Source organism: Leuciscus leuciscus (genome assembly GCF_965113295.1).
Source record: "Leuciscus leuciscus genome assembly, chromosome: 3".
Classification (NCBI taxonomy): domain Eukaryota; kingdom Metazoa; phylum Chordata; class Actinopteri; order Cypriniformes; family Leuciscidae; genus Leuciscus; species Leuciscus leuciscus.
In genome coordinates, this window is record NC_138727.1 from 10,484,779 (window position 1) to 10,493,132 (window position 8,354).

The 8,354-nt window shown below is 37.1% G+C and overlaps 1 protein-coding gene and 1 long non-coding RNA gene across 4 annotated transcripts in view; both read right to left on the bottom strand.

The window, feature by feature from the left end:
- sdk1b (sidekick cell adhesion molecule 1b) overlaps window positions 1–8,354 on the bottom strand; it is a 370,259-nt gene that overhangs the window by 187,556 nt on the left and 174,349 nt on the right. The gene's annotated exons all lie outside the window — the stretch shown is intronic.
- On the bottom strand, window positions 2,269–4,344 carry LOC309495943. The gene is made up of 5 exons (XR_014204894.1): window positions 3,617–4,344; window positions 2,939–3,003; window positions 2,776–2,840; window positions 2,613–2,677; window positions 2,269–2,512 (listed from the first exon to the last, which is right to left on the bottom strand). It is a non-coding gene; the product is annotated as an uncharacterized lncRNA (long non-coding RNA).

Here is an 8,354-nt window from a genome sequence, read left to right on the forward strand (position 1 = left end):
CCACCTTGAAGAGAGTTTTGATATCAGCATGATATGCAGTGTAAAAAAAAACTTTTACACAGGCCAAATCCACAGGAAAGCATCTCAGAGAAAAAGAGTTTCTGATACATTTGGCCTAATGGGTAAATTACGCTACACTAATTTAAAGCCTGAAACTCGATTAATATAAACTGGATGCCGACCAAAGTGATATTTTAACTGTGCTGTATAACTCTGGAAAATATCTATACATAGTACAACAGATCAGCCAAATTGATTTTAAAAAGCGGAACTCATTAGCATACATTTTCATTAGCATACGTAAGTGTGGAAATGGAGACGGTGGGCAGTGGATAAAGCAGGCCGCTGGTAGAGCTTAACTTCAGTCTAAGGAATTCTGAATGTGTGTGTGTGTGTGTGTGTGTGTGTGTGTGTGTGTGTGTGTGTGTGTGTGTGTGTGTGTGTGTGTGTGTGTGTGTGTGTGTGTGTGTGTGTGTGTGTGTGTGTGTGTGTGTGAGAGAGAGAGAGAGAGAGAGAGAGAGAGAGAGAGAGAGAGAGAGAGAGAGAGAGAGAGAGAGAGAGAGAGAGAGAGAGAGAGAGAGAGAGATCAGTAATCAGCCCATGAGAAGTTTAGAAGTAAAGAGGATTAGTTCCGAGTTGGAATTTCAGAGGACAAATTGGGAATTTGGTGTGAGAGGAACTGGGAATTTAATAAAGAAAGGAATCTAAGAAGTGCTGCTTCATGACAATAGAGATTACACATGCAGTTGCTGGCGTACACATTCAGTGGTGGTGTGTGTTGGAAAAGTCTCACTGGCTGTATTTAGTTCATTGCAAACTCATGTCCCAGTTTCATTTGATGTTTTCATGATTTAAGGTTACAGTCATATGTGACACCATTTAAAAATAAATAAATAAAAATACTATAATGTTTTTGTATGGTGTGACTAAAAGTGGTCATTTGTATAACAGTTGTATCCATTTGACCCATTCACATACATTTGCAGACTGGCTGTGAACATGATAGGCGGGCATTATCCCATTGGCAGGGTTATGAACTAATCAAAGCACACTGGAGGCATTTCCTCCATTTCACGTGAGGGAAAAACGCAGGCAAAAAGTCACATGAAAGTCGGAAGGACTGCGCTTTGATTGGCTCATTACCCTGTGAATGTGGCCATGTTTGCAACTGGTCCTCAAATTTGCCACATATTTCATATATACAGTGAAGTAGCTCACCAAAACCAGCAGCTGAAAAGGCTCCCCACACAATAACACCTCTTCCTCCGTATCTCAGATGCATTTATTATTATATTTCTAAGCAGATTTTCAAAGGCAGCACTCTGGAGCATCACAATGCAACTCGTCTTTTATTGTGATTCATCACATACACAACTTCCCATTTTCTGCCAAAAACTTACTTCTTTCTTTTATGCTTTTCTGAGACAACAATGGCTTTTTAAGTAATGCAGTTGCTTAAATTTAGCTAATTTCCTGATCAATAATATTTGTGATTAAGACCAGGGCCATACAGTGCGACATATATTGCACATGCTATGAGCGATGAATACATTTACCACAGTAGAACGTGTATGATACAGTGTGATTTACAAGGGAGTCGCTTGTTTGTGTGAAGTGAGCATTTGTTGTGTGCTTGCTTGTTTGTGAGGTTATTCTAGGGCTGCACGATTAAGTTGAAATCAAACATATATGTGCAGCGTGTTTCATGGTGGAGCGCAGAACCATGATCAGAGCGGATTGATCGATTCACAGTAAATGCTGCTCAGTCTCTACTGTGCACTGTGAGTTTGAGTCAAAAGCAACAAGCGCCAAACATCTTTCCAAACTTGTAATGAGAAGCCTTTACAGACCTATTGTCCTACAAAAAAAGAACATTTAATGACGTTTTACTCCAAACTCACTTTATAACATCAGTTGAGTGTTTGAAATAACTTGCTTTTGTGATCTGATGTGGCTTATCATAGCATGAGGCAGAAATTATATTTATAGTATTTTATACAGTGATAAAGGCTACACTGTAAAAAATTTAACGTAAAATCAACAGTAACTTACTGGCAACAAATATCCAGCAAGCTTCAGTATTTTATTCCACGGTAAAATTACTGTAAATCTGACAACAGTACTTCACAGCATACCGTATAATAACTTACAGCATTTTTATACTGTAAAATTAATTACAGTGCTTGTTTTTGCACTGTATTTTAAAATACTGTAAAGTTACTATGCAGTATAATTGATTATGGTATTTTTATATACACAACATATAACTAACTACAATCTGTTACACACTTAAAAAAAGAATGAAAGCTAAAGTTGTGTATGCAAAAAATATTTCACACAGTTACATTACTGATTTTTAGATGTTACGTCAATTATGACAACACACAGAAGTCAGTTTAAAATTCTTTATTAAAATTTAATTCATTAAACTAGAAACACTTCAGACTTGGCAGGGCCAAGCAAAGAGCAAAACTCATCCTCAGCACGCTGCAATCTCGAACAACTGTACACGCTGAAAGAAATGAACAACATATTCAACACTGCACAGACGTACACAGAGAGATTACTTTTATGAATTTTAGTGCATTATTCAATAACTGAAAATGACTTACCTCTGTTTTTAATGAAGGAGTAAAACTCATCCTCAGCACACTGCAATCTCGAACAACTGTACATGCTGAAAGAAATGAAAAACATATTCAACACTGCATAGACGTACACAGAGAGATTACTTATGAATTTTAGTGCCTTATTCAATAACTGAAAATGACTTACCTCTGTTTTTAATGAAGGAGCAAAACTCATCCTCAGCACACTGCAATCTCGAACAACTGTACACGCTGAAAGAAATGAAAAACATATTCAACACTGCATAGACGTACACAGAGAGATTACTTATGAATTTTAGTGCATTATTCAATAACTGAAAATGACTTACCTCTGTTTTTAATGAAGGAGCAAAACTCATCCTCAGCACACTGCAATCTCGAACAACTGTACATGCTGAAAGAAATGAAAAACATATTCAACACTGCATAGACGTACACAGAGAGATTACTTATTTGAATTTTAGTGCCTTATTCAATAACTGAAATGCCGAGTCGCGAGAATTCATTGGGCGGGACTTTCTCTGCCTGTGTATTCACTTTAAATGTGCATCGTACTGACGTTATAAAATGTATAATATGACTAATAACACTGTGGTTGTCCATTCAATTAGTGTAGAACATAACTTACCGGTAGGGTTATGTTATAACGTTATATGTTAACATGTTGTATGAGGCCTCGATCGCGACAGGCAACACACACACAGTGTAACGTTAACGTTAAGTTACACACAAGTGTTCAGAAACAAGAACATTTCGATTACTTTGTTCTAAACTTGAAAATAATAACTGACATTAACATCAAACCTTGTGATAACTAGTATTTGGCTAACGTTAACTGGCTAGAATGTTCGCGTTAAAAAGCTAACGTTACCTTAACTTTACCTTTCAAACTCACCACGATTAGGATACTTAACAGTTAATGGTAAAACGAATATCTTCACATTTGTAGTGGTGGAACATTTAGAAATACAAATTTTTAAGATTTTGAATACAATTTTACATCTTACCTGGCTAGTTCTTGCTGGTTCTGCGTGCTCCGTCCTCGAAGTCAGTCAGGATGAAATGGAAAATTCGAGTTTGACGGCTGACGGTTAGATGATTGGTTGCCAGGTGTATATCCCGTGCGATTCGCTCTTTATGTAATTAAGTGTGTAAATCTAAAGCAAAATAATAATAATAATAATAAATCATGGAAATCGATTTCTATCTATTTTATATTGCCTATATTATTGATCACTGGATGGGACTACATCTCCCATTCAAACATTTTAGGCTATAACCTTTGAGATTAGTTGGATTTGTGACCAAATCTGGCAACCATAAAGAAAAAAAAGAAGAAAAAACACTCAAGCAAACTTAAACTTTTTTTTTAACTATATTCTAAATGCCTTAATATATGGGTTACCTTATGAAACGATGTATTATAAAATTCCTAAGCTGAAATAACCTCAATAAACCAAAAAATGTCCTCTGTCGGGCTTGTCTGTTGGAATATACTGTCATCAATTTAACAGGAGTATAAGAATTACTGTAATTATTTTCTTCCCCCCACCAAAGAAAAGCATAAATTGACAGCAACTTTCCTGTAAATAGTTATACGGTGACAAAGCTGGAAATACAGCAAAAATAATGTAAAAGCTATAAAATTGACAGCAACTTACTGTAAACTGTTTCTACAGTAAACTTTCACTGAAAATACAGCAATAATACTGTGAAAACAACAGAAATCATTTACAGTGTACTGTATGTCGATTAGCACTGCATTTTATAAATACTTTATGCTTATGAAAATACCCGAGATGTCTAGAAGAACATATTGTCGCAACCATATGTTTATTGTCTTCATGTTTCATCAGTCAAAACATCTTTATCTGGGTTTTCTGCTGCAGCAAAACCTGGATGCCTTTGTATAAGGTATTTCCTGGAACGTGATCGGTTTTATAATTTCGATGAGATTTTTCTATGAGAGTCACAGATTTTTATCCTAATAATTTAATATTTTATAATAAATGTTAGACCTTTCTAATGATTTATAGGAAAATTAAGCTTTATTTTCAATTGCTCAATCAAAATTAGTGATTAGTGATATTAGGCTATATAAACAAAATTGACTTAAAGGGATACTTCACCTCTGGAAAGATGAATGTGTATTTAAAATAGGTCATTTATGTAGAAGAAATGTGAAATTATATTTGAATTTGGAGCTTTCTAGACTGAGAAAAGCCAGAAAATTTATTTTTGGCTTATGTGGATGAGAGACAACAACTCCCAGAATGCACTTGCTTTGCTGCCCTAGGAGGCCACGCCTACTGGTAAGAGAGCGCAGTTGAAAACAAGGCGGCTAGGCTTCTAGTGAGACTCCGTGACGAGTTTGCCCGGTATTTTGAGATCGCCCAAAATGTCCGGGATTCGGCTTTTGCGTTCTACAGTCGCCATTCATTATGTTTACTGTGGCGAGCAGGACGAGGCTGAGGGCCGTGGGAGAACGGCGCGAGGCCGGTGGCGTGATTACTGAGACGCGGCGATCTCGTATCTCTCACGGAGGAGCAGGAATTTTCTTAGCAATGTTAAAACGCACATCGACCGATCACTTGTTTAGCGTTCATGTAAACACTACATTCAGATTCACCAATCGGAATGAATTCAGTTAGATTGAAACAAAAGGTGTGCATGTAAACAATGAATGGCGACTGCAGAAACCAAAAGCCGAATCCCGGACATTTTGGACGATCTCGACGGCCGGACATGACCGGGAAAAAGAGGCTGGTAACCCCTACTACTCAGCTTTCTCCTACTACTCAGTTTTCTCCACAGAACAAGAGCCTGCTAGCTTAGCTTCCAAAGAAAGACGGCTGACACTGTGTACATTCTGTGAGTGAGATCCCACCTCCTATGGGCGGGTTGAGAACATGCGGGACAGCCCCTCCTACTGGCTGTAGTCTTTAGCCTCTGGCCAAAAAATCCTCCGATGACGCAAAATGACGATTTTTGCGTCATCTGAGGATTTTTTCCAGACAAAAAATATATGAATCTCTCATCTCAGGATATGAGTGTAGAAAGCACAGTAATTCGAAAATACTACAGGTTTTCTACTAATACAAAGCTTAATGCTAAATCCTCAAGTATCCCTTTAAGCAAGAGGTGTTATGTTCCTGCAATCTGCCATTTTTGGCAAATTAAGAAAATGTTTGTCTGAAAACATGTTTTGCTAAGGCTTGTATTTTGTGTGCCCTGTTTTGAATATTAATGTGCTTTGTCAGTCACATGCCTGTTTAAGTGAACTGCACTTAAGTTGAGGTTTTCTCAGAGATGGTAAAAAACGTTTTATTCTTGTGCGACAATAGTGTGGCATGTGCTTCAAAACTTTCAGCCCTGTTTAAGACAATAAAAAGCTTAGTGTGTTAAGCCTATTTTTTGCCCAGAAGAGTGTGTGTGTGTGTGTGTGTGCTATGGATGTAAAGATACACCTTTATATCAAGATATTGCGATATAAAAATTAGATTATGTAGGCCTGTCGTTGATGTAAACAATGATTCGCAATATAGAGTTAGTTTTATCCAGGACTCAGCTTACTGTATTTATAAGGCATATTGTAAATTCTGTCATCATGTACTCACCCTCATGCCGTTTCAAACCTTTACGATTTTTGTTCAACTTCCAAACACAAATTAAGATATTTTTATGAAACCTGAGAGATTTCTGTCCCTCCATTTAAAGTCCATTCCTCTAAAACTTAAAAGATCCAAAAAATGTAATAAAGGCATAGTAAAAATTATCAATCGAGTGGTCTAATCCAAATCCAAGTCTCCTGAAGAGACACAATGACATATGATGAACAGATTTACAACAATGCGCATATAAGTTTCAGTGACATTACTACATATAATGTTGAATATAATGTATAATAATGCAATGGGGGAATGTTAGCCTGGTAATACCAAACTCTGCTACTTTGCTTTGCTTCGTAGACAGAGTCTGGAATGGCATAATAGAGAAGTGTTTTCTCTCTCGCGGGGGGGCGCTTGTCTGAAGTTTAAAATCATTGGTTACCCGTAAGCCAATCACATAATGTTTGGTTATGGCGTGTGTTATGCGCATGCTCAGCCGCATCTAACTTCCACTGTAAACACACATATGATGCGAAAACAAAAACCATCGAGCGAAACACCGGAGTGAACATGGCTGTGAACGACTTCTGCAGATTATGTGAAGTAAATCTATGCATCCACGGTACAATCAGCGTCTACGTCACGGCTCTCAGCCCGCCCTCTGTTCGTTGATTGGCCCGGCTGTTTTCAGGCCGGAGGAAAACGGAAAGCTATGACGCTGTCTCAGACTGAGTACAGAAGCGAAATGAAATTGAGCGGAAGTACGAAGTCTGACGTAGTCAGGCTAGGGGAATGTGGGTCCTGATAATAAAATAATAATATTATTTTAAAAATAATAAAGTAATAATAGTAGCCTAATAATAATAATAATAATAAAAACTCTTCTTTATTTTGCCATAAAATGTCGCGATAGTATCTTATTGTGAGTTCAGTATCGTGGTTTGTATCGGACAGTGATATGAGTGTATCGTTACACCCCTACTTTGTATGTATAAATTAAAACACTGAGCATTATAGCATTTTATATAGCCTATATTAAATATACACAGCATAATTGCAAAGATTTCCTGCTGACATTAAATTAATTAAAAAGTAAAAATCTATCTACATACAAATTGCTGTTTAGTAGGCTATTATGTATTGTTATATTGGTGATTATAGATTAAATAATCTGCCTTATGTTAATTTTGTGAAAAATACTATAGAAAACATGCCTTGATTTTATTTATTTTTACTAGATTTGTTTTAGATTTTGAATCTAATTGGCTTCAATGGCTGTATGATCAAAATAATGAAACCCTCAATAAAAAAATAAAATAAAATAAAATTACTATTGTTTTTGCGATATTGCCCAGGCCTACTTTTTACTGATGAATTTATCGTCTGCTTTAATTCTTCAAGCAGGCACTGCCTTCACTTGCCTCCTCTGGGAAAACGCCCCAGACACATATATACACATAAAGAGCTGCCACCTGCTCCAGTTGTTACCACTTATGTTAAAATCAAGTTATAGAAAGTATCCTGTTTCTCCCTGGGTAAAACGCTGAGTTATCTAAAGGGTGTGTGTGAGCGCATTCACTCTGCGTGTCAATCTGTGAGAGTGTTTGTGTAGCTCGCTAACCACAGACAGATATATGAGACCCATCCAGACGCTTCCAGTGAGAACTCAAGCAGACAACTGCTGACACTTGACACGTCCACATCCACGCCCACATACATTAGAGGCATATGATACCGCAGGACTCATGCCAACCTGATTAACAGCGATCCATTTCCCCCACAGCTGTGGCCACCTGTAAACCAGCAACTGTCCACACTATCACTGAATAAACTGATGAGTTTATATGTGAGCGAGAGGGGGAGAAAGAGAGAGAGAGAGAGAGAGAGAGAGAGTTGTTATGCAACAGTTTTCTATTTTCACTTTTCTTGGCAAGTCACCACAGCTTCTTTTAAACATTAGCAGAAGCCTATTATTAAATTCCCATTTTCACAAACCATATAATATCAACAGAGATACTAAATTTAAGCATGGTCGGTGCTTTATGTAATACAATTTAGTAGCAGTGTGAAAGTTCTCTCTTCTTAAAAGAGCGACAAACAGGCAGAATCTCACAAAATCCTCCAGGTCATATTAAAC